The 26253-nt window shown below is 40.0% G+C and overlaps 1 protein-coding gene across 6 annotated transcripts in view; it reads left to right on the top strand.

The window, feature by feature from the left end:
* The window catches only part of MTUS2 (microtubule associated scaffold protein 2), a 317361-nt gene that overhangs the window by 63938 nt on the left and 227170 nt on the right, over nucleotides 1–26253 (top strand). For 2 of the 6 annotated variants that reach the window (XM_054057304.1, XM_054057323.1), the window contains one exon: nucleotides 10068–10255. The exons of the other annotated variants lie outside the window; for them this stretch is intronic. The gene's annotated coding sequence lies outside the window, so the exon portion shown is untranslated. The remainder of the gene's footprint in view (nucleotides 1–10067; nucleotides 10256–26253) is intronic. 6 annotated transcript variants of the gene reach the window in all.

Below are 26253 nucleotides of genomic sequence, written 5' to 3' on the forward strand. Positions count from 1 at the left end.
GGCTCAAACTTGACAATTTTAGCTTTAAGATGGAAGTTGACAGAGGACTGTCATGGTAGTGAGAGACAAGAAGTGCTGGTTGACTTTTCCGTCTTTAGTGAGCTTCTATGTAGACACTGCAGCTCTCCAGTCAATTTGACCAAATTGTCTTCAATTTGGGAAGTCTTCCTGCCTGCTGGGAGCTGTGCTGTTGAAGAATTCAGAAGACTTGAAGCCCCTTGCGAACAACCAAGCGATGATCTCTTTCTTTAAAACTTATTTTGGGCTTTTGTATGCATATTTTGAACACATATCTTGCTGAATACTGCGTTTATGTACAGCTCCCATGAAACTGGAAAATTTTGTTCAAACTCTTTAATTGCAGGAGAAGTTAAGTTTTCCCCTTTCCCTCATTATTGTTCTCAGTTTTAGCAGGCGATAGAGAAGCCTTCTAATTTCTTTTATTCCTTTGGGATTTTTATTATAATTCTTTGGGTTTTGAGGACATGATTGAGTTAATAGTTGGAGGTGCTTTTTCATGAGGTGTGATTCAATGTCCCTTGGGCCCAGGAAGGGGGTCAGTCTGGAGGACAAGGAGATCTTCCTTCACATTTTGATAAGGCCATTATTTATGATGGAATAGTAGAATATTTATGATGGAATAGTAGAATAAGCAAATGAATCCTATGAATTTCTTTGGTCCTCTCTTCAATGAAAACCTGAGATCACTGTCCTTAAACATAATTTGTAACCCTCAATTTCAAAGAGATATTTTGAACCATTTATGGGCATTTTCCAATTCACAACAAACAAGAAATTGTTCTCTTAAAATTTCTTCTTTCCTAGGAGAATGTACCCAAAGAACATTTTTTCAAGCCCTAGTGCCCCTAGCAGCAATACATAACTTGCTGAAATGAAAGAACAGATGAAATATATATATATATACACACAGACATATATATATTTATAGATTCAGCTCTTACTAAAGAAATGGGTCAAAATGTGCTATTTTACCTATGAAACATAGCAGTTTTTTTGCTTTCATGATGAGGATAAATCACCTTGGCTATTTGACTGTGATAACTATGGGCTAGAACTGATATTTAGGCACAAACTGGTGGGGATGTGGTCTGCTGCATTCAGATGAGGAGCCTCTAACACACAGGCATGTCTTTGGCTTCTCTTCACGTGATTCTTACATCCCATGCATTAAAAAGAGAGTTGTGGAAAGGCTTTTAAAGTATGTTGTGGGTTTTATTGCAAGGAGTAGTGAGAACTAGAAGGTGAAAGAAGTGCCCTATCACATTCTGTCTGATAGAGGGATTTGCATGGCCTTCTGCTGCAAAACAAGTGAAGTAGTATTTTTGACTTAATGGATAGTGTATAGTAATAAATATGAAAAAGTAGAGACAACAGTGTATAGTGTCTTTATTTTAGCCCTCTAATTTAAACTTTTTTCCTTTTAACTTTGTGTGGAATGTCGTAATCTATAGTTAAAAATCAACAAGGTCTCCCCCCCAGACAGTTTCATGAACTACTGGGAACTGTGAAAAGAATTTTGTTGTGTTTTTAATGGAAAGTTTGTGACCAGAATTACCTTTGGGTGCCAGGAACAGAATGGGGAACACCTGGATCAGAGTTCAAAGTGAAGAGCAGGCTGTGTTAGGGAGCTTGTCACCCAAAGAGAGGAGCTACCCAGGTCGCCCAAAAACATGGGGTAACTTACACTGTAGTTGTGGATGCTCATGAAAGCTTTGCTTTAGCTTTTTTTCCCCCAAATTTTTTTTTGAAATTATTTCATTTCAGAAGGTTGTCCTGTGTTGCTGCAAGGGACCATACTACTAGACAGGATCAAGTCTGTGCACGCCTAACCACACTGTAGGTAGAAGGGTTTGCAAGCACCTGTGTCTGTCTTAGAAGAGATCAGAGGCATCAACAGTGTGTGTTGGTTGAATGGCACTTGAAAAGGTAATAGCTGGTGTAAACTCACTGGGATCTGCTGGAAGAGTGATAGCAGGAAATCTTGATACCCACTAAAGATAAGGATGTTTATATGATAGGGATCATATAAACTTCATGGCACGTAGGAGCTGTGTGGTGGCTTAAATGCTGTCCTGATCACCAAAGTTAAGCAGCTGAATTAAGAGTGTATTGCTGTTTATTGTTGTTAAGAATTTACCTTCTTTCTTTCTTTTGATTTTAGTTTTTAACATCTCATATACAACACTATCTGGCAGCTCTTTTATTGCAGTTTATTGCTACATTGTTGACTCATTGTCCACGGTGAAGTGAAAGGGAAAAAAAATGCAGTGTTTGTTTAGTGCTTTTCATTCTTTGTGGTCTCCAAATGCTTGACACGACCATGACACGCTTCAGACACCACTGAAATATGGACTCTGAGCAAATGTGCAATGATGTGCAGATGCATATGGCAGGGCTGAGACTGCAAGTGAAAAACGTCTTGTGAGACTGAAATTCCAGGAAGCCTTTAGCTAGTCAGTATGTCAGTAATTCTGTTAGTATTTATTTATTTATGGTGGGAGAGCATCTCAGAATACAAAAATCAGTGATGGATATGGACAGGATCTCCTGCTGCCCAGGTATACTGACATAGATCTACATTGCTGTGAAGTAGTTCTGCTTTTTATAAAAGTATGATGGAAGTGTTTAGTAAAATGAGTTAAATCACTTAGAGGAGTTAAAGTGCTGACAAGCTAATACTGATACTTCTAATTATTGATGAAATTAGCATAAAAGAAATAACTGATGCATTCCTGGATTTACAACTGAAGGTCATTTTATTAGAGTGACAATTTCTTTAATTGTGTTGTTTCTGAATATTCAGGTGTGATTTTTTTTTAGCTGACAGTAAGAAAGAAATGAACATACAAATTTAAGAAAGTATACTATATAGAAGTAATTTTCTTCTATTTTACCATTTGTATGGAATTGGTCATGGACTTTAGATTGCCTTTTCTCTCTGCTTCCATTAATTGCACAGCTGGAACTTATCCCTGTTGATAGAAGGCTGTTATTTGGTTCAGTAAATATATTTACTAATTTATGAAGACAAGTGTATTTATGGAAATTTTTAAGAATTTGCCTTTTCAGACTTACATCATGATATTATTTGGATTAATAGTGTATCCACATTCCAGAATTCACATGTTTTCCAATAAAAATACTTTAAGGCATGTTGACAATGCAGGGTGAAAGAGTATGCTGTGAAACTGTTTCACAGAAGAAATTATAAATTAGAGGTGATAACTTAATTTTGTTTCCAGTTTGCTATTTTGTCCAAGCATTTTTTTCTCTTTTGTTAGATAGGTTGGTTTTTGAAGGGGTTGACCTCAGCATGAGAAAGGATGTGCACAGTAAGCCAGAGCAACAAGTTGGCTTTTGTAGTCAGACTAGGAAAGTCTCATGAATTTCAGATGTTTTCAGACTTAACTATGTGCAGAAAGAGGGAGGGGAAAAGAAAATAGATGAATATTATCAGACCATTGCCATTAGGTTCAAAGGACTCATGGTGAATTAATTTGCTGTCTGTGCACTGATCAATCCTCTGTTTGGATGACTGGCACTGTGTTGTAAACAGCAGTAAAAACTGCTGACCGTATTGTCTAACCTTTCCTTGTAATGGTAGCATCAATCACTCCTGATTAACATGCTTACAGGCACTTTTTTCTTCTTCTGCCATAGTATCTCTTCCAGTAAGAGTGGATTAACAGCTGAGCACTTGAGGAAAAGGAGGGATTCTTATTTGAGGGAAACTATATGAAAGTCCATAAAGAAAATGTCATTTATCATGTGTCACTTGGAATAATGAAGCACAGAGTGATACACTCATCCTGCAGAATCAATAGTTTTTTAAATATAAAGGGATATATATACCTGAGAAAGAGAATCATTTGTCCATTGAATAGCTGTAACCAAATTGTATAGTAACTTTGATTTATAAATGCATTTTATTTTTTTCTGGATGGGGAGAGACCAGTCTAATCATATTACACATTTCTCATTTTCACAGCCAAAATCTCTTTCTTCCAGGGTATCAGTCAGGCGCTTTCCTCCTCACCCACGTCTTGAGTAAGAATAGTTGTCTAGGAAGATTCAGGAACGGTATGTAGCAAAGGAATACAACTGCCAATAATAAGATGAAGCAGAGAGAAAAAACTTTGCCTGCTTACTAAAATATCATATTCTATTTGTTAAATTTGCAATACACTCGCTTAAAGAAGCAGTCAATTTACATCACTGTACTCTAAAAAGTAGAGTGAGTAACAAATAGTGTGTACAATATGTAACAGTACAAGGAGTGGGTTTTTTTTCCTGTATTGTCAGAATATTTTCCTGTAATTAATATTTGTTTTTCTCAGCACTTTCTTGGAAAGGTTATACAATAATATACACGGCCACTAGAGTTTCCAAAGCATGTGCAAATTTCTCATCAAAGCAATTCTGGGAAATGGGAATGTGTTACACTCTCCAGTGTTTCATCTGACAACAGGTCACTATCTCAAAGATTGTATCCTTTAGGAATCTGGACTCACTAACTCTCTGGGCTGAAAACTTAATTTTCTTTGACTTCGAAGATGTGGGACTTAATCCTGCCATAAAAAGCACTGCATCCACATTTGAAAGTGGCTCACTGCGTGTTCATTGTTCATAGCACTGCACAGGCCCAAAGCTTGTGCTGAATTGTAAGCAGCAACTCAGGCAATAAAATGAATAAGAAGTCTTTGGTAAGCAAGTTCAGATGTAATGTAGACTGGTGCTTGTGTGAAATAATTGAACTAACATTTTAATAAATATTCTATAATTTGAAGAACTTCCCTATTAACCTAGAGTGAATTGTTATTTTTTTCCCCATTTTGATATTTTTTCAAGGCTTCTGATGAACAGAAAGCAAGAGCCTTCCCAGAGGCGCATCTTCAGCAGAAACCTAAAAATAAGTAATAAAAGGTACATCCTGCAGACTGCCACTCAATGCAATGCCCTTAATAACATACTTCAATTTGGTCAGCCCTGAATTGATCAGGGAGTCGGACTATATGATTATTGTAGGTCCTTTCCAGTGGAAATATTCCGTTCCAATAGATGCTTCCGGAAATTACACTCACTTGTAAATGGAAAGCAGCATGTGATACCCAGTTTACGTACAACTCCATGCTCTGTTCTTGAATTTGAATGGTCGGCCAGTAACTTGTATTTGATACCTAGCTTTTTGTCTCCTTTACTCTTTTTAAGACATATAAAGTGAACAGTAGATTGCAAAATGAAAACATTTTCTAAACAGATGATTAAAGTGCTCTTCTCCCCTTCAGCTGCCTAAGTTCAGATGCTTCATATTAGTAATTTCATCAGAAACAAACAGCCATATTAAAACTGAAATGAAGTACGTGTTATAAATTAATTTCTAATCCCATACCTAATTTCCCACCAGGGTGCCTAATCTTTCCATGTGATGAGTCTTACTCATGGATAAGGCATTTCTGGGAGAGCTGGAGAAAGACTTGGGTGAAATTCTGGAAGTTCATCGAATTTCATAGTCATAAAGTTACCTTTTGGAGTCTTTCTTCTACTTCTGAAACAGCTGGACTAGACATTCCACGTGAGCTTTGCTTCACCTGTCTATGGGGATTTCCTTTAGGCTGTGAATGTTTTTTGGGAAGTAGGTCGCTTACAGAGATGTACAATAGACTCGTTACCTAAAATGCAGAAGAGAAGTTTTTAATTATATTTTTATTGAAACTTGACTGCAAAGGTTTGTCCTACTTTGTGACTGACATTTTATGCAAATTATTTAGAACACTTTTGTATTAATTGGGAGTTGTATATATTATCATATTTATTATCTTCTTCTTGACAATACATGTTCTGCGCAATGCCAAAAGGGTGGTAACTTGGCAAGTTGGCTATGTTCTAAAAGTTGGCAAGGTCACTAGGGAATTTCAGCGTTATTGTTAGATGTTGGGAGTGATCATATTCTTATGGGAAAGGGGTATGCTTGCTGATAGAATATGCCAGAACTCCTGGTACAGATGAGAAGGACATGGTAAGCATGAAGCCTATTTCCTGATAGGAGTAAAGGTTGTAGTTCACTGGGGTGCATCTTGTCTTCTCACTTTTTCTATCTGGCTGCGGGTTTCTAGCCATGATCTGATGTGGAGACGGGTAGAGAGAGATGTTGCCTGGCTCATCAGCAACCACAGTAAGAGTCTGCCATCTTCTATAACTCAGCTGCCTGTACAGAAGTTCAGTTTTAGGGTGTGTATAATACCTCAGAGCTACTTCAGTCCAGTTCTGTGAACTCCAGCATAAAAAGGATAATATGGAACTGTTGGAACGGGTCTAGAGGAGGGCTACAAAGATGATCAGAAGGCTGGAGCCCCTCTGCTGTGAGGACAGGCTGAGAGAATTGGGGTTCTTGGACCTGGAGAAGGCTCAGGGGAGACCTTATAGTGACCTTCCAGTACCTGAAGGGCTACAAGAAAGCTGGGGAGGGACTGTTTACAAGGGTGTGTAGTGATAGGACTAGGGGGAATGGCTTTAAATTGGAAGGCGGAAGATTAGGATTTGACATTAGGAAGAAATTCTTCACAATGACGGTGGTGAGGCACTGGCACAGGTTGCCCAGGGAAGTTGTGGATGCCCCATCCCTGGAGGTGTTCCAGGCCAGATTGGATGGGGCTTTGAGCAGCCTGATCTAGTGAGAAGTGATGCTGCCTATGGCAGGGAATTGGAACTGAAGGGGCTCTTCCAATGCAAACCATTCTATGATTCTGTTTAGTGTAGCTTGATGCAGCATCATCCTTGTATCCTGCTTGGGGTACGCTCTGGATGGGTGGACAATTACAAGAGTGAAAAACTGGCTCATATGTTTGGTAATTAACGGATTACACTCCACCTGCAGGCTGCTTATGAGCTTAATTTCCCAGGGGTCTGTGCTGGGACATGTCCTGTTTATTACTTTTATCAGTAACCTGAAGAAGGGGACATGATGTCCCCACATCAAGTCAGTGAATGACACAAAACTGTGGTGAAGCAGGTGGTATGCAGGATGGCAGGGCTGTCATCCCGAAGAACCTGGACAGGCTGAAGGAATGGGTTGACAGGAACCTCATGAAATTCAGTGAAGACAAATGCAGCTTTCAGTGCTGGTGATGGACTAATGCTCTGCATCAGGTTTGGTGGGCAGTGAACTGAATATGAGCCAGCAATGTACTTTGGCAGCAAAGATGGGCAACAGCATCCTGGGCACTATTACGAGGAGCAAAGGCAGTAGATGAAGAGAAAAGATTATCCCCTCTACTCAGCACTTGTTAGACTGCACATAGTTATACTGCATCTAGTTCTGGGCCTTCCAATACAGCAAAGACATCAACAGTTTTCGATGTTTGAGGGAATTCATAAGGGGCCCTTGAGATAGTGAGGGCTGGAGCATTTCCTCTGTGAGGAGAAACTGACAGAACTGAGTTTATTCAGCTTGAAGCACAGATGGCTTTTTGGAGAAGCCTAACAGCAGCCCCTATAGAGTTGTCGAGGAGACAGAGATGGGCTCTTCATGGTGGTCCATGGCTGGTGGACAAGAGACAGTGCACACAGGATGAAACAAGAAGTTCAGATTGGATATATGTCCATAAGGACAGTCAAACTTGTGCAGGCTCTTTGTCCTTGAAGGTTTTCACGATAAAGCTCTGAGCAACCTAGTTCAATGTTGACTCTGGACTATAGAATTCCTGACATTCCCTCCAGCCTGAAAGGGTCAGTTATTCTATGACAGTGGGCCTTTAGATGAGCCAAAAAGATGCTGAAGGTGGGATTCTTGCAGAAAAGGGAAGGAGGAAGTGCTAGCTTATATCTGCAAGAAAACTAGTTGTTTTCTTTCTGCCTGCCATCATAATGTTTTTTGTTTTTCTTGTGTTTCTTTTGTTTTGGTTTTTTTTTTTTTTGTAAAATTCAAATTATAATGCGGTTTTCCACATTTAGGAGATGATTGCTTTCTAGTTTTCATAATTACTTTATATACCAATTCTTCAAGTCATTAGACATAAATTGCAGTACCTCACGAACAGAAGATCTGATTTATTGTCTGACCTGACTAGTAATGAAGCAATTTGACAGTAGCTGGGCTAATTCCCTGCTGCGTAAGCATATGTAGCTTCTTTGAAGTAAATGGCACTACATGCAATTGTACTAGTGGCAAGTTTGGCCCAATTTTAATAAAATACAACAAATAGGTTTTGTGCATGTAAATTATTTAAATGTTCAGACAAGGACTTGCTGATGAGCAATTATTAGAAAATCCTCTGACACAATAAATGTTAAATATTGCCAAGAAAATGAAATGAATCTGATCATCAAAGCTAAAAGTGTTGAACTGAAAGACCATCTATTCAGTAGGTACAACACCCAAACTGATGTATGATCCTACATCAACTCCAGTGTTGTTAAAACACAAATGTATTGAGGCCTTTTGCCATCTGTGTTCCAAAAACTATAAACATCAAGATCATAAATCAATGTTTGAGGGACACCATAGAGCAGGATAGTAATATTTTACATCTTATTGCCTTTAAGATCTTCTGTGTTCTGACACTTCCCCAGGATATTCTTGCCCACTTTAATTACCCAAGTAAAAATTCTTTCAGGATAGATTCAGCTTATGAAACCAAAAATGTTCGGATTTCAGTGCTGTGTATGAGGAGAAGGCAGTACAGCCTAAAAGGCTGATAGTGTTTTCCTTCTCCTGGGAAGAACCTCAATGAAAAGCTCATTTTTACGGTTAGTTTTTAACTTATCTGGCAAGTACATTGCTCTGGGTTAAGAAAATTGTTGATCTCTATTTTTATGCTTAAAAATAGCAGGCAGTTTCTGATTTATGTTTTAAATGACACTCTGGAGGTTGAAATAAGACTTTCAAATTATTAGTGATCCTGCTTTAAAATTAGTCACTTGTATCCTCTTCATTAATGGTAATTTTTGAGAATCACAAGCACAATACATACTGAGCTTGCCCTCATATCTGCAAAAGCGCTCATGTCACTGTCTTTAGCTAATTGTGTCCAAATCACATCTCCATGAGTACACAGGAGGGATGTAACAGCTACAGCAGTGAGACTTATTGTTGAAATGTGCAGAACACAAAGGTTATCATAGTAAATGGAACAGCGCCAGGGAACTGGAGCTCTGTTGCTTGTGGTGACACACTGCTGGGACAGTCCTTGCACTGTCTGGCCGTAGATCAGCCATTTTAAGACACAGTTCAGGGGCTAATGTAGGGACATCTTCTTTCAGAAATTCTTAGTGTCTGAGTGCAGGTGAGGACTTGTATCATGCCAGTTGTCCTTTGTGTTAGAAAACAGTTGTGGACATAGTGGTGTGTATTGAAGTTAGGAGTATCATACTGAAAATGGGTTTTTATTGTTTGTAACATCTTTACGTCACCCCACCAGTGACCCTTTGTTTTAGTATGTCAGGAAGTTATGCATGACCGTAGCACAAAACCTTTGAAAATGTAGTCTGAAGAAGTCATAGTCTCAGAGTGCTTCCAAACTTAATGCTCTAGTAGTCATTTTCTGATTGATGGCTCGGCATACAGGTTGCTGTAATAACTTGGATATATCAGATTTCCCAGAATAAACCTCTGAAAGATATCTAAGCAACAGTTTATGATCAAAGAATGTGTTAAAAATGAATAGTAGATACATTACAAATGCTGTTATTTGTCTGTGACTGTATTGCTGGAGGTACCAGAACTATCTGTGACTTTGCTAACAAACGGCACAGATAAACTGATGTCTTCTTGAACACATTTGTCTCAGTCATTGCCAGAGAGTGAGCTAATGATTAAGCAGTGTGGGCAGTTGGGCTGTGGGCTGGTACTCAAGCCCTGGTCAGCTCCTGTTTAGCAGAAGAGGGGCAACCTTTATTCCTGGGAGCTGTGCTGTTTTGCCTCATTGCATTTAATGGCCAAGCGATTGAGTGTCAGTACCTGAAGTGTTTCCACTTCAGTTTTTAAGTTTGTGTTTTGGTTTCCTTCAATAGAAATGAAAGCGCTTTTTTTTTTTTTTTTGCTTTTACAGATATGTATTCATCTCACCTAACTTTAAACCATCCAAAAGTCGCATGCATCTCCTTCAAGCCCATCATCTAGACTTCGTGAAAGTTGAGGGAAAGCATGATGCATTGCCCTCTCTTAGAGACCCATCTTAGGACTGGTAGAATGCCCTGTGGAGGTGGCTTCTGCTCTCTGCTCCCTGTACAGAGAGAGGTAAGGTGGTTAGCCTGGACCAGACACCTAAATTTTAGACTGCTAAAATTAGCTAAGCCCTACCCACAGCTACTACATTTATCTTCATCATCTCTTTTTATATTTTATTTTTAATTTCATGACTCTCTATTCACTCATTTTCTATGTCTTCTTCAGATTTTTTTTCTGTATTCATCATCCCACATGTACATGGTATTTCCTCTAACTTAACCATGATCTCTGAGTAGCTAACGGGAGTAGCTAACGGGATTCTACAATACTTCTGCTCCACTCTATTTGCTGAAACATTGATTTTCTTAAAGCTTTTATGTACTGAAAAAAATCAATAAGGCTATATACAAAGCAGAAGCAATGATGTAAAAGCGTCTTGCTAACTTATAGCAGAAGAGCTGATAGCTAGAGTTGAATATCATTCAGTGAGAGGGAAGCCTCTGGTTTCTAGTTGAAAGTACACGATAGCATGATTTTCTGACATTCTGTATTACGCACCTGCCTGTCAAGGGTAGCCACAGCACAAGCTGCAAGAAGGAAAGCTCTGAGGAAAATACGGGATTGTTACCTACAAATTTTTGGGCATAATAATTTTCAGACCACTGTGAATATGCAGGATCAGTTGTTCTGTATGAACTTAAGAGTGAGCTTCTGTTGATATCAGTAGAAATGTGCAGATATTTTCTGTGGAGGCTGACTTTTGTGTAAGGTCTCTGTCTCCCTAAAGGAAGGGAGGGCATGCTAATAGTTAATTTGGGTTGTGTAACAGCCATTGAGTTTTGAGTGTGTTATCTGGAAAAATTATGTTGACAAGATATGTCTTTTTTCCAGATGAAAATTCATGAATTCAGGGGTGAATTTCAGGTACAGTTTTCTGTGATGGCTAAGCAGCAAAAGAAATTTTTTTAATCTAAATTTTATTTAATGCTTGTTTTGTACCTTGTCCACTAAAGCTACTTAGCAGGAAATCTCTGTTTAATTGCACCCTGGTATGCAGGTTGTTGAGGAAGAGAAAGACGGTGCTTTGGGGCTGAAGTTGCAGGTTTTCTTACTTCTCTCTTTTTCAAATGTTACCACCCAAAGGCAATTAGAAGAAAATAACTGTTTGCAAAGAGTGTAATAGAACTGCAACCATGTTTTTGTATATTGCTTCTTACCCATGCTTTGTGTACTTACTGTTACAGCTTTTAAAGTGGTCATTCAGACATCACACAGAGCAATGAGTCACATCATAGTCTTTTGCTCCTGTGTGGCTGCAGGTTGTGAGCAGGAGAAGGAAGGAACCCCATGGAGGAGTTGTGAGGAGATTGCATTATAGATGCATATACAGATATGCATTTAGATACTGCATTTAGAATGGCCAGTATGAAGAGAAAGGCTTTATGCATTGCCAGGCTTGTTTGTTGGAGATGGCAAATGCTATGATGATGAGAAATCACAGCTGTGGTGGATTTCCAGGCAGACACTTGGCAGTGAGTGGGTGAGTCTCCATGTGAGCCTGCTGGGAGGATGGATGGGAGCGACACTGCCTGGCTTGAGGACCGGGTCCCCTCAGCTGTTGTTTTCTTCCCAAAATGGGCTGTAGTGGCCATGCTATCCTGTGCTCCCCCAAACATCTGAACTCAACAAACTTCAGCAGAACACCAGGAGCCTCAAACACTTTATTTTGTACAAAACTTCCGGCTATTTCTAATAACAGCCAGGTGGGTGGAAGGAGAAGCCCTGAGACCTGAGGAGGGGGTCAGCAGCAGCAGAAGTGTAACCAGCATCCAGAGCAGAGAAGGCACAGGGAACTCCTTGGTCTCGAGATAAAAATCCCCTTACTGGGGTACCTTCAAAACCCTGGGAGAGGAGGCTGCTGGGGTCTGGCAGCATCAGCCCCTCTGCTCACTGAGATGTTGGCTGATGTGTGTGGAAGACACATTCCCTTCATGAGCTTGGACTATGGTGCTGCTAATGAAATAAATGCGCCTGGGTCACCACGGCTGGCAGGTGTGGAGTTTCCCCATGCCATGAAGCTCCATGTGCTCCCCTTGTCCCCAGCTGCTGTCAAAAGGCTGTAGCAGGGTGAGTGAGGCAGCCTGAGGCAGGAGGACAACCTGGCATCCCATCTGCGAGGCTAGGCAACCATGGTGGTCCCTCTTCTCCTGTGGGCCCTAACACGTGGCTGTGGCTGCTGTATCCTGACTCCTGTCACAGTACATTCGCACATCCCAGGAATGGCGAAGAACCAGGGTGGGTGACACGAGTGGGTCCTCTCTGTCCTGTGCTTACTGTGTGCCTTCTCTCCTGCCTGGTGTCCCTCATGGCACCTGCTCTTTGGAGCCTCTTAGGTGTTAGAGGGTATTTTGGCATTGTGTATTGCCTCCTGCTGGGCTCTGGCTTGTAGAGAAACCTTAAAGATTTGTCTCTTGGTACAGGTAATGTGTTTTTTCCATCTGTTTGCTGCATAGCTGAGGAATGTAAAAGCTAGAGTATGGTAAGATTATAATCAGATTAATTTGTTTTTTCAATTACTGCTGTGTATATTTTATGTCTGAGGTTGGGACAAGATCCAGCATTTTTAGCCTGTATGTGGATAATACAGGTTATAATTTATTCCTCGAACTGTGGAGCTGCATATTTTTCCTATGTTTGACATTATATAATCACAGATACTATAATTATAGGTATTCGTTCTTTGTGGTGAAATGTGGCTAGTGTAATAACATTCTTTAAATGGCTGACTGTTTCAGTGAAAAATAAACATTTGACAGTGCCATTTAATTAACTTGAGTCATGTGAAATATGTGAGTTGGGAGAATAATAAAAATTCTTAAACCTCAGAACTCATTAACAGAGTATGTGTCTACCATGGTCCAATCCTGCTATTAGTGCAAATGTTTTTGATACTGTATTAGAGGATCTGTAGTAAAATAGGAGGAAATCCCGGCAGGAATAAGTTGGCACTGTGAGTGAGGTATTATAACGTAGGCAAGCACACCAGCCACCTGCCAGTCACCTCAGTGAACACGATTGAGCCTGGGTTGTGACGGACTAGTGGTAGGAGCTAGACAATATGTTTGCTACTGGATTTCTTTTCTCACAAATGTGTATGAAAAGGGACTTATTTGGATCTGAAATAAAAACCTTTCCTATTTTCCAGAGTTTCTTTAAAAGTGGGGACAGAGAAGAGAGACACAATTGCTGATTATGGATTTCTTTGTTAGGAATAATTCTTTTATTAACTTATAAACCAGATTTTTTTTTATTATTTATCTGAAAATATGGATACATGTGAATCCCATAATGTAAACAAGCTGTCATATTTCACTCTATTTAGTACCTGCAGTTTAATGTATTAATATTGCCTTAGACTTTGAACACCTGAGAAGATCACTTACAGACATTTACCTTCTTTTAACGCGTGTTCTGTTTGCTGGTCTTGAATGTGCTTTTTCTTCTGTATCTAAACCCAGAAACTGAGTATGGGAAGGCTGGTCAGCAGTGTTATGTTAAGCTGTGAAGCATCATAAGGGAGTTTAGGTGGGCTCTGTGTTGGGCATGCTCTTCTGTGTGCTTCCTTCAAGGATAACGATGCTTTGCTCCAGAAAACATTAAATTATGATCTCATTGATGCAGTTTCCTGTGATATGCTGCAGGATCCATAGTCTGTCTGACATTTAGACAGATAATCCAGGTAATATTCTGTGGAAAATTGACTGTAAATACAGTCAAGAAAGGTCAAGCGAAGGACAGCAGGTCAAGGGAGGTGATTGTGCCCCTCTGCTCTGGTGGGACCCCACCTGGAGTACTGCGTGGAGTACCCTGGAGTCCTCAGCACAGAACCTGCTGGAGTACGTCCAGAGGAGGGCCACAAAAAATGATCAGAGGGATGGAACACCTGTGATGAAAGGCTGAGTTGAGACTGCTCAGCCTGAAGAAGAGAAGGGTGCGGGGAGACCTTATCATGGCCTTTCCCTTCTTAAAGGGGGCTTATAAGAAAGATAGGAACAGACTTTTTAGCAGGGTCTCTTGCAATAGGACAAGGAGTAATGGTTTTAAACTAAAAGAGGGAAGGTTTAGACTAGATATAAGAAAGAAATTTTAAACAAGAATGGTGAAACACTGCTACAGGTTGCCCAGACAGGTGGTAGCTGCAGCCCTATCCCTGGAAACATTAAAGGCTGGCTTGGACAGGGCTCTGAGCAGCCTGGTCTGGTTGAAAATATCCCTGGTTATTGCAAGGAAGTTGAACTAAATGACATATAAATGTTCCTGCCAACCCAAACTATTCTATGATTTTATGATTCTATGATTCTATGACATCCTTTTATGTAAACATGGTATGAAATGTCTAGAATAGACTGATGAGGTCAGGAGCTAGGATGTGTGTGCTTTGATTTTGCTTCTGCTGTTTTTCAGATAGGCTTCATAAGCTAATATTATGAAGTACTTTGTGATCTCCATACACACACACTTGCTACGTGTTGTTTTCATATTACTCTGGCATAATGCTTAAAGCCCAGTGCTGGAGGGAAACACTTTGCCTAAAGGCTCAGTAACTCAAGGCTTTGCCAGTTACAACACTCCTGTAATAAGCCAGGCAGAAGTGAGAAGGTATAGGTGATCTGAGGTGGAGATGTTGGACCTCCTGATGGTACCCCTGGGAGCTACCAGTGATGTTCCTTAGAGCCTGACTCAGTCAGGAAAACAGTAGCAGTGATAGTCCCTGCTGTTTGTTAGAATATCCTCACTATATTGCCATCACCTCCACTTTTTATTGAGTGCCCCTCTCAAGCAATCTTCCACACTCAGAACAACCATCCTGCCTTTTGCACCAATGTGCTTTCTCTCTTCCAATTCATCCCCCTTAGGAGGTCTCACTACTGGACCCTGCATTGCTTCTCTTACATTAATGTTGTCGTCTTAGCAACAGCAAGAAGCTTAGGGCAGGGGTAAGAAGCGATCTCTGTTCTCTACTGTGCAGTGTAGAATTCACATGGCTATACAAATGTTTTATGATAATAATTTCCCTTCCCCTAATGTATTACCCTGCTTTTCTTTCACGAGCTGAATTCTTTTTGTTATTTGTTGCCCCTTAGGACTGCTTCTAGGAAGGACTGACAAAACCATTACTGAAATTGTTCACTTAAAATTATAGAAGGCATTCAAAGCACCTGCTGTTTTGTTGAAATGTGCAGTTCAGTAGTTTTTCTAGCCTTACATTGATTGTGGGATGCAATGCTAGCAACAGCAGCATGTGACAACATAAGCGTCACTGCTTGTACCAAATGTAATCATCAGTGTGGCATCAGAAATAACATTTTCGCAGTTGTTTTTTATCTAATGGTAGGAAAGTGCTCTGCTAATAATGAAGTACAAGCACAGGCAGAGAGCAGAACATTATTCCTGAGAGAAATGGCAGAACAGAGACATAAGCTGCCTGTTTTGAAGACTGAAATCTCGCTGAGAAATAGGTCACACGTGCTGGCTTAGTGGAGAGAAAGAAATGAAGAACAGACCCAGAATGAAAGCATAGGCAGCAGAATTACTTTAGAACTGTTCCTGACTTTTTATGGGAAGTTGTACTTGGAGTGTCCCACACCTTCACTTGCACTTCCTAACTCGTCACCCCTACCTCCCCTTGTTCTGGCCCTCTGTTCCTCCCCGGGGACTGGACTACTGTCTCCTCTCATCTCTATTATTAGTAGCTTTTCTCCTGGTCTTGCCAGCATGGAGATTGCTCAACCAGTGCCATGGCACATCTTGGAAATTTGGCTCGGATGGCTCAGTCAGTCCAGGATCACCTGAGCGTTTGTGCTGCCTGCTTCCTGGCACCTCCAGCTCTCATGGCATGGTACACAGACAGATTGGTCAAGACGGATATGATAAAACAAGTTAAAAGGACTGTTATTGCACCTTGCTAGCAAGATATAATTAGTCAATTGGGAGCCATGAGTCTGGAGAAAAGTATTGTCTGTTCTTACAGGAGAAGCAATATTTCTTCCTGTGGGATTTTGTTTTTCTGGTATTCTGTGAAGATGATGCTTGTGATGTCTAATCAGCAGCAGGAGTTGTGGAGAGACAGAGCATGGTCAGAGATTATTATATCTTCACGGTTTCCAGCTGCCATAATGGCTTTTTTAACTGCTAATATCTTGACTAAACTGTGATTTTTTTTTTTTTTTGAGATGCTCATAAATTGGCCGTATTTTGACCCTAGAAGGACCAGAACTACGTGCAAGACAAAAGCTACCCTCTGTTGAGCTGTAAGCTGCGGAGGACAAGGACACTAAAACTTGTAATAGAAAGTGTTACACAGGTGTCTCTTAGTGTGCATTATCCCCAAGCTGATGCCTAAAATTGCTTACCCCATTTCAGTTAATATTTCCTAGAAAGATTCTGCCTGAAGGAGGCACCTGCTGCAGAGAAATTCAGGTTCAGCAGTGAACAGTACCAGGGCAAGACCAAAACTGAGGGGTTCGGTCCTGCAATGGGGTGCACAGCCTGTCGCCCTTGCCTGGCGTTTGGGGAGGGGGTCCAGCCTGCCTGCCCCCCTGCTTCCAAGGGAGGCCCTGAGACATTCCTCAGCTGAGCCCTTGGATGTAGCTGGCTTTAACTAAACTACCTGGCACAGCAGAGCTTCCCTTGGCAAGAACTGAATCATTTTGAATTTGCTGTTTATGTGGTTTTCCTTTTGGGGACTCAGTCAGCACGGAGAAGGAAAATTGCTTAATCAGTTTTGGTTTTGTTTACAGTCACTTACTCCCTCCTAAGTGGTATCAGACCTTTCCAGTGTGAATTATGGACAGCGAGGGACCATGTTTATTTGTTTAGGGAAAGTTCTGACTCAAATTTAATTAATATAAACATTTGTATTGTTGTTATGAAGTGCAAATTCAGACAAAGTTTTCCATGAGGCGGTGTCTTCTAACCAAAGCATCTTTCAGTGTTTCAAGTTATGAAGGCATGTTCATATAGGAAGATAAATATATATTCTTTACCTGCTACCTATTATGCTCAGTAGATGACAAAAATAAACTAAAATAATGAAAAAAAAGAAAGCAGATGGAGAAGGTAGGCTGGAAGGTATTTTACTGGTGAGTAAAGAAAATTAGAAGACAGGATGACAAGTGAGGACATGCTGCTTGCTTATTTCTGGACAATTATTTCTGCAGGGAGCAACTATGCTCTAAGGATCCTTTGCAACAGCTTCCTGGTAAAGGTGAATACCTCCAGATTGCCTCATCTTCGGTGCATATTATACCTCATCCACATTTCAGTTGATTCTGGCTTCTTCTGTTTTCAAATTTAAAAACGGTTCTGGGAACACTGGTTGAATTTGTCTCTCCTCTGTGGATAGGATGTGCCATAAAGCCAATGAGATGCTTGTGCCTGAGGTGACCAGGACATACAAATAAATTTGGCACACCCTTGACCCGACATAGGATGTTCAACAAGGTGGTGCAGCAGCTTTTTTCCACAGCAGAAGGGAGATATTGGACGCTAAACTGTATCCATAGGTATTTATGAGGAGAGTAACCTTATTAAAGAAAGCTCACTGCTAACACTTATGAATAGCATCATATAAAATCAGCCTCTTCCCTTTTGAATGGTAAGAGTTCAGTAAGATGGACAGGGGCTATTCCAGAGCAGGTAGCTTCAATGCCAAAGAATGGCCTCATGCATGCTTCATTTATATAAAAGTTGCTGTGGTTTACCACTGTGTAGACATAGCCTCAGTGGGTCACTTGTAAGACTCCACAAAAGAGCATCAGGGGTCACTCCCTTGGACCAAAGCCGTGGGAGTTGATGGTCCCTTATCCACAACAGGCAGTGCTGGTGCTCCCACCACTGTTGGAGCAGACCAAATGGAAGCAAACCAAAAGTTAATCTGCATAGTCACAGTTGAGGGTACAAAAAGTGGGATTTATTTTGATTAACTAAAAATATGTGAATATGGACATGTGTACCACAGCTGGTCACCCTGAACTGTGCCCCCCCCCATGTAGTCAATAAAGAGAAATGTAATTTTGGGGCCACATTCATCTGTGACCTATTTCGGTTAGGCTGAGATGAATCCCACTGTTAGTGATGTTATCCTCAATGTGGGTAGCAGGAGTTTAGCCAACTACCTGGTATGTATTTATCTGCATTGTAAGTATCTGAGTTTAGATGAAGCCTGCCCTGAAACATTTGTTCTGTTTGACACTTAGCTTGGGAGCTCATGAAAAGCTGCCCAGGTCGTCCTTCCACCCCTGTGTACCTCAGTATCTGCAGAAAAATCTAGCCCATTATCTTCAGATGTTTACTTACGGAGGGACAAAGGGCATGCTGAGCATGTTAAAGGTTTTCTCGCTGCCAGAGAAGTTTACATAAGACATTAGTTTTATTTGCTGTATGAATTGTTCTTTATATGAAGGCGTTTCCTCAAGCCCATGTAATATTAGTGTAGCTAGCAGTGAAAACACCAAATACAGTCTTTGATATCTTCAAGGGGTGTTAATCACTCAAAGATATGGAAATTACTTAACCAAGCGAAAAAGAGGAGCCACTTCCCAATCAAAGATCCAGTTCTTGACTTTCCTTTTAGTTACACTGATGCAAATTGAGACTTGCTGGTGTCAATTACATTTTGTCTGTCTGGATTTTCACTGACTTAACAGAGATAACAATCAGGCCTCCTGGCTTCTAATCAAGTTTGATATTACCCTGGTGAGTTGTTATAATCCCTTAAATGGCACCATGTGGTAAGAAATCAATTGCGTTATGAAAATTACTTAGCTTTTCAGTTCTGCTAGTGTATTCTGGTCTAATTGTCTCATTTTACCTGCTAAATAAAGAAAATATTTTGAGTTCTCTATTGTACCACAACTCCAGTGGGCCTCCATATTTGTATTTCTCAGTGTAAAAAAGAAAGATAAGTATTTTTCATCAAAGAAGAGTTTTGTGTATGCAACACGCTATTACTAGTCACTAGTAAGTATATTGTCTTAAAAAAACCCTTGCCATTACATTAAGTTAGTATAAATAGTTTTCGATTGCAAGCATCTATGTAGCATTATATAAGGGCAGTATCTGAAGGTGGCCTACAAGAAAGATGGGGAGGGACTGTTTACAAAAGCTTGTAGTGATAGGACGAGGGACAATGGGTATAAACTGGAGAGCGGCAGATTCAGACTAGACATAAGGAAGAATTTCTTCACAATGAGGGCAGTAAGGCACTGGCACAGGTTGCCCAGGGAAGCTCTGGCTGCCCCATCCCTGGAGGTGTTCAAGACCAGGTTGGATGGGGCCTTGGGCAGCCTGATCAAGTGGGAGGTGTCCCTGCCCATGGCAGGGGGATTGGAATTGGATGATCTTTAAGGTTCCTTCCAACCCAAACTATTCTATGATTCCATGACAGAAGTTTGCCAGGTACTGTACCAATGATATAATTGACTTGCTTTATTGTACTGCTATCCCTTGCCAATGTCTTTGGATTTTGCTCGTTGCTTTAACTTGAGACTCTGCTTTTTGTGAGCATTGTTAGTATTATGGGTCTTTTGGGGTAGACAAAAATAGGAATAGTAAGTGCATTAAAAATACTTTCTCTTATACTAGGTAAAGAAAAGTTGCATTACCCTCCATAAGCTGGTCTTGAAAGTTGTATAAAAAGTGGGAAGGTATGGTGAAGATATTTACTGTGTTGGTAAATTCTAGAGTTTTTTTTTTTTTTAAACACAGAAATTCATCAGCTTTGATTACGTAAGAGGAGTAATCAATATTTAGAGAGGTCTTGATATTCCGGGGAAAATTTTCAGAGTGTTGGCTTTGAAGATGAAGTTATGTTTTTGCCTTTGTTTGCATTCTTCAGTACAACCCAAAGTGGTTAGGAAAGTCTACAATCAATGTTTTTAGAAGTTTAGTAAAAATAAAAAAGAAAATTAAGAGTTGAGAAATATTTCTACCTTCTCCTATTACAGGGCAGAGCCAAGCCCAGAGATTTGAGTTCAATACCTTGAAATAATTCAGTTCATTAAATGAGGTGTTTGAAATAATGCTATTAATCAGCTTATGACCTTCAAAAGCTGGTAGAAAAGCTTTCATGATATACCTGAATAAGGTTACGCAGAGCATAATTGGTTGAAAAGAGCAGAAATTAGTTTTTAATTTTTTCACCTGTATATATATTTACATACACCTATATATATATACCTGATCTGGTTTTACTTTAGTATGAGTACACAGATAGCATGGAAGAAATTCTGTTTTCCTATTTGCTAGGCTTTGTGCGCAAATACTTGGGCGTCACTATTTTTTCTGAAGGTAGCCTTTTTCCAATGCAGCCAGTACAGGTTATTTCTGATGTCACATGTCTGTGGATCATCCCATGGACATTATGTATAACTGAGAAATAGTTCTACAGGTTCTGTTATGCACAGAAATGGTGTGCATGCACTTCTCAGAAGCAAATGCATCTGGAACACAGTTTTGAGTATAGTAAATTCTCTACTGGAAGAAAACAACAGAAATAAGCACACTCACATGCACACTCAATACACAGTTGTTTGCTGTTAGTTACTGAGATGCAAATTTCTGTTGTTTCGAATATCTTGTACCTTGTAGTTGCCTTGACTGTGGCTCTAAAACCAAACCAGTAGATTCAGTTCACTCAGGTCTTTGCTTGGTCATGCTGTGATCAAGGTGAATAGTCATAATTTTGTTTATTTTTCTGAAGAAATACCAATATGAATCACTGAACATTTACTTTGTGCTTGGAATAGTCTCCACTGTGCAGAAATTCCTCAGAGCACTGCGAGTGGAGTTGCTTGCCCTGGATGGTGACCGTAGCCTTTAGAGGAACTATGAAGTGAGAAACTTGCAACAGCTTGGTTTCTAGAAAGCCGCATTACATTGCAACTGACCTGTCATGCTTTTCACTCTGCTGATGTGTCACAACACACTGTCATCCTGCAACACTGAACTGCTATAACGTGTATGGATTGACTGTGCTGTATTGGATGTGTGGTTGCAGGATGCATGTTGTGGTTGAGAACAAGGTGAGCAGCAGACATAAGCAAAAACTGGAATTCTTTCTTGGTCACGTGTAATAAAAAAGACCAGATTTGTTGCACTAGAGAAGCCCTCACACACAGATCTGGATGTACACATTTCCAAAGCAATCTGAATTACTGGCATCACAGACTATTTATCCTTATAGATAAGTTCATGCTTCATGAAACCTCAAAATGTAACATCAAAACAATGGCATTCCATGAACTTCGGATAATATTTTAGGATTTCTTATATCCTCCAAGGCAAAATGCCTTCGCAGAATTAGACCTAGTAGTAGAGTATTAGACAGAGTAGTGACTGCTGACATTCATCCCCAGTGTACTTATCACACAGTGATCAGTTTATTATCTGCTTGTGTTGTATTATTTTACTTTGTTTCCTTCCCTTTTTTTCCCCCATGAGGAAAAATGTGACATGTGGGAAGGAGGCAGTACTTCAGGATCATAAATTTATTATAATTGCTTTACTATGGTAGAAATTGAAAGAGCACAACAAAGGGAAGGTGTTTCATATAAAGTGACAGTTGATTTTCTTCTGCTTGCCTGGAAAATATCCCTTTATTCCAACCTTCTCTGAATATCATGCTTTATTTTCCAGAGAGAAAATTCAGTGCTTGGGGCACGTTTCATTAAATTTTTGCAAACCACTGATGCCCAGGATGTGTTCAGCTTAGTGTAATCACATTAATTCCAGTTTTCACAGCCATATGTGTTCCACCTTCCACATCTCTTAATCGCTAATCCTACCTCCATGAAGACCTTTTTGGGAAAAGCGTGCCATAAAAGATGAAAATAAATTTTTCTGGGGCTAGTTTCTGAATGGAAGCTTTTACTCTTGGTAACACTGGCATCGAGTTGCATTTTCTTCATATGGAAACTCTAGACATGAAGGAAAAAGTCATGCTTGTGTGAAGCCTGGTACGTTGACAACACAGAGACTGGGCATTTTCTCAGCATTGTCTCATTTTAACCACTACTGGGAAATCTGAACGTAGTGGAACAGGTCCCACAGGTAGCTCATCAGTTCAGTCATGGACAGGGATTCTCTCCAATACTCAGCAGTCACAGTGCCTTGACTGAGGCTGGAAAGAGTCACATATTTTCAAAATGCTGTTATATGTTTATATTCATCCTTCTTAATCCTAAGCTTTCCCTTTACTGTTGTTGTCTGACAGGGAAGCAAAAGTGTAGAGGTATGGGTGAGGAAAAAAAAGAGAGAAATAAATAATATTCAAGCTGCAACTGTTAAAAAAGGGAGATTAGCATTTATAATAATGAGGAGGCATTGTGGAAATCGAGTCTGGAGAAGGCCTTCAGTACTGACTGTTTCAGTGACAGCTAGCTCCTCTGGTTTCTTAGAATAATGTCCCCAGGTAAAGGATGAATAAAATATTAACCTGACAGTAGCTCCTTCTCCTAGATGCAATGGCTTATTATGTGAAAAAATACTCCAAAGAACTTAATAAAAAAGAAAATATCATTATTAAAATTGTCTTCCTGAAATGATTTGCACATGGGAGAATCATCTAAGAAGCATTTCATCTTGATTGTGCACCATGCTGTGTATCGAATTACAGCAGATTTATGCTGCAAGCAGCCGTTCTTTGGGAGCATGTGGCTGGCAAAAGCTTGTTCTAGCCAACAGGCAACACAATTGTATAAATCATCTCATTTCATGGATATAATTCTTCAATCAATCAGCAGAAGGGCAGTAAAGGTTCTTAAAATGTTGGTCATAATACATCTATCTAACCTGGAATATTTTCCTTTGTACGATGGTGACATTTGAAAGTGTGTAGGGCAACTTGTTTATCTGTGCAGAGCCAGATCCTGCCAACAGTACGTTTGACAGCACATTACTCAATAAATAAATGTAATGGGAATGCTTGAAAAATGAGACTCTGCTTAGACTGAAGAAAAAAGTTAAGTCTGTCCCTGACAGACTTGAACCTCAGTTACAAGAAACGGATGGAAGAAAAGATGACTTTCCCTTTTCTGATGTCTGAAAACTTTTAGTAGCTTGCAGTTCACGGCTAATGTTTCCACAAAAAAATAGATGTCTGCTCCCATTCACTGCTCATACATACTGTGGCAACAGATTTTGTATGGAAGTGCAGTGAATTGTTAAGGGTCTTCCATTTCACATAGAAGTTTAATTACTGTAATTTTCTTCATGCAGTTTTTCACTTTCTACTATAAAAATACTGACATAGATAAGTAGTAATAAGATAACACAATAGTAAAGAAGGATTATAACATGAAATGGGAATAAAAAGCAAAGTATCTGTGTCAGCAACACAGCAATAAAAAAGTATTAAGAAAATATTTTGGTCTGAGAAGGAGAAGCAATTTCTCAGGTACTAAAGCTTTAATCTAAATTGTGTTGAAGTAGACAGGGATTTCACCACCGATTATGGTAAAGCTTTTGTGAGTACCCAAACCAGCAGTCATAGTCTTCAAGACATCAAGACCTTTTTATCTGGTGTTGGTATCTTCTCTTTCTGACTTCCAGATGCACAGTTTCCAAAGGCTGGTGGCCTCACAAGAGTATCTTGGGTGATCCATCTGAGTTAACAGAGCTAATATTTGATTGTTTTCCTCTAGGCCTTCTACTGGCACCACCACTGTACCTGAGTGCAAACCGTGTGGCCAACATCTGCCACATCATTCACTCAGTCATCTTATTTGACTGGTATGTTTGGTTTTCTTTCCAAAATTATATCTCGTACTCTTCTTCAATGATCTCTGTTGTTTCTCTTGCTGGAGCTACCCTGATTTCACATCAAGAGGTCTTTGATCCGGTCTTTGCTGAACTTGACCAAGGCTCATAATATAGAAATCAGAACGTTGTTATCCCTTGATCACTTTGAGAACTTATTCGATTTCTTTCTAAATTGAAGCAAAAGTCATAACCTTTCTACATACGGCACATTGTTCAGATCTCTCTGGTAAATGCTGGCCCAGATTGATTGTTTCTCTGCTCAGTGTCACGCTGGTGCATCATATTGGGTTCAGAAATAGGTAATGTGTTACACCACAGCACCTCCGCACCAAGTTTTACCTTAATAAATTAATGGGAAAATCTCTGCTAAGATCCTCTAAGAGAGTATAACCCAGTTACACTGGACTGAATTTGCTTGCACAGGGACAAGTCAGCGCAGGTACCTCCAAACCATGCTTTCCCCAGCCTTCTAGTAGGATCACAAGCTTGCAGTCCAGCAGCCACTGGGCAGAGACGCCCAGTGCTCAGCAAGTTTAGTACTGTGTATTAACGAGTTCCAAGTAGCATTTCTCATTCATTACAAGTGGGGCTAAAATCAGACTGTACAGTCATCCCAGAACTGAGAATCCTTATATTCTGGGGAACATCCAGATGCTATTTCAGCTTTTGAAACAGAGGTTTAAAATTCTGTGTTGGTTGCGTAGGGAGAATTAGGACTTAGAACAGTACTGTGTAGCTATGCCTTGTTAAATATGAGGTACAAAAAATATGAGGAAATGGACAGAATTTTCATCTTCAGCTACCTAATACAGATCTGAGAAGTTAATTTTTTTCATAATTTCTTTGTTCAGATTTACTCTGAGCTGGTACATAGCTATGTTCTCCTTGCTTGCATCACTTGCTGGTATGTAAGATTCTCAGACGTCCTATGAGCTGGAGTCAGAGGGAAATGAATATACTTTTTTAATGCCAAGGTTTTTCTGGAGAGGTCTTTACAGGACCAATGTAGGACGTAAGGAGTCCTCTAAAACATGCTAACCTCTTTCTTGCCTAAATGATATTTGTGTGCAAGGAATAGATGATATGCATGTGTCCCCAGCTCTCTGTATTCTCAGGTGACAGCATGCAGCATTAATCATCCTGCTGCATCCACTGAGCTGTCATGAAAGTTTCAGGCATCCAATAGCACTGTGAAATCCCTCCCTCAGGGCATCCAGTCCTCCTCGCATTCCTAGGATAGCAAATACTCTGTGGGATGAAGGATGTGAGCTGATGGCAGGTGAATTTACCAGAGGAAGTCCCTGTCTGACTTAGTCATTCAGGGACACAAGCACCCCTACCTTCCTCATAGATGCTATCATCTTTGTCAGAAGAGATGATGCTGGTCAAAAGAACTTAGTAAAGAAGGGTGACTGACTTCTAGCTTCTCTTCTTCAAGGAGCTCAGAAGCAAAGGGTGGCAGAACTAATTTTAGGCTACCATCTCTAGCTCAAGGGTTACTGGGGACCCAAACACACCTCAGAACTGAGGACAATGGAAAATGCTTCTTTCTTTACTTTGTCCTTCTGTGTCTGAGATGCTGGTGTTGATCAAAGTCATTTTTTGTGTCATCTCTAGGCAGTTTTTTCCCAGTGTACTGTGTTTGGTAATTTACAGCAGAACACTTTCAGCAGTAACCGTAACTGACATCTGAAAGTGGTTTATACTGATTTAAAAGCTTGGGCAATGTAAAAGTTAGGCAAGATTTGCAGAGAGGTAATATGGCATATTATACAGCTGATGTAGCTGAAAAGGCATGGGCACATTTCCAAATACCCAAGCCCTTTGCAGGATTGCTGCAGGGACAGAAACCATAGAGAAACAAAACTCCAGCACCTCCCTTTCAAATGTGGCATTTCTAAAATGCCTCCTAGTGCTGCAAATCAGTACAAGTGTAGAATAAGTCTGATTTATAGCCATAGCACATGTTGTGAGTCTGGAAACTCAATAATATTTTTATGACCTACTAAAGGAGTTGTTTATTTAAATGATTACTTCTTGTGGCATATACCAGAAGATAAACAGTGTATAAATGAGTAAACGATGTGACTGAATGCTTTGAGACTGGCCTCTCCCATTCATTTTATGCCAATAATTTCTGAATTCATTCTACAATAAATACAGATACTACTATTACACGTTCCAGAAAAAATTCTCTTCAACTGAAGAAATCAGTGCACCTTACAAGAATCGCAAATTTTATCAGA

Source organism: Cuculus canorus, chromosome 1 (genome assembly GCF_017976375.1).
Source record: "Cuculus canorus isolate bCucCan1 chromosome 1, bCucCan1.pri, whole genome shotgun sequence".
Classification (NCBI taxonomy): domain Eukaryota; kingdom Metazoa; phylum Chordata; class Aves; order Cuculiformes; family Cuculidae; genus Cuculus; species Cuculus canorus.